Consider the following 1504-nt stretch of genomic DNA (forward strand, 5'->3'; position numbering starts at 1 on the left):
TTTATCAGAAGTGTACTTTATCTGGAAAATATTCCACTGGTAATTTCCAAATATTAATTTTATTAATTATTCATGTGAACAGAATGATTAAAATTTTGAAGAAAAAAAAATTGAACAAAATTATCTTTTGTCATTGAGGTAAAATCCCTGATATCAAAGAAATTAATTGTGAAACATTCAGGAAACTTTAAATTATCGGAGATATAGAGATCACTTAAGAATTTTTTAAACGAAATCTATATAATGTAAATTTTATTTAGCAGTAGCTGATTTAGGAAACTATCTAATTCGAAGAGATTAATGGATACTCAATTTCCATTAAAGCATTTATGTAACTTATCATATATAAAACTTGTGTTTTGTTCTCTACGCATGTCTTTTATTTTCTCTTATTTAACTTAAAATGTGAAATTAAATGTTAAACGTAAATCATAAAATTTCAATCGATACAATAAAATTTTGAGGAAACTAAGAATTATCATTAAAAATATAAAATATAAAATAAAGAAACACTCGGAATTAGGTATGTGTGTTTATGGGAAAAATACATTTCATCATTTCCGCACTGCCGTTTGAACATTTCCATACTTTTGTAGTATGTAAATGTTCAATAATTAAAAAAATAATAATAATCTTTTTGTAATCCTAGACTTTTATGACTACAAAGGTAGAAACTACATGAATCAATATTTGTTGAATAAAGTAAGCATTGTTGTTGAACAAGACATTCTTGATATTGTTGATACTCAAAATTTTAAACTCGCTGTTCATATCTGTTTTTATTTATTTTTTAATACGGAGCACTTATGCATAGTTATTGTTTTTTGTCTACAAAATCTGATCTTTGATATGGATTTTAATGCCATTGACTATTTTAATCTGACACCTTTAACATACGATCCTTTACAATTATGGTTTATTTTAGAAGAATTAAAATTATTTATTTTTATGCATTGTATAAATATCATCTATTTAATTTTATTTTAGAATTTTGCCGTTTTATGGATTTTTAATTTTGCATTTTAATTTTTTTAACTGCTTAACAACGGAACGTTATTACTCTTCTTTAAAGTTTAAACATCAGGATACCCAAAATTGTTCAGATCTCCAATACAGAGGGAATTTATTGTTTTTGCTTTATCATTCTTCTCTTTCACTGATATAATATACAGGGTGTTGCCGAATTCAACCTACAAATTCAGAGATTTCATAGTAGTCAACAAGAGGATAAAAATTCAATATACAACATAGGGTAACAAATATTTAGTAGATGAAAATCGAAAAAAAAATATAGGGAATCCGAGAATTGTTGGAAACTGTAAATTAATTAAAAAATGGCAAATGGTGTTTCATCTATGATTTTTTTATTAAAAGTATATTCTTAAAAGATTTTTTTTTCATGTAGGTAACATGCCAATTTGATGATCCAGGGAGTCATAAATTGTTGAAAACGAAAAAAGTAGTTTAGAATCCTAATCTACAAAAATATTAAAACTTGTAGAAA

The sequence above is a fragment of the Argiope bruennichi genome, chromosome 11 (assembly GCF_947563725.1).
Source record: "Argiope bruennichi chromosome 11, qqArgBrue1.1, whole genome shotgun sequence".
NCBI classification, from domain to species: domain Eukaryota; kingdom Metazoa; phylum Arthropoda; class Arachnida; order Araneae; family Araneidae; genus Argiope; species Argiope bruennichi.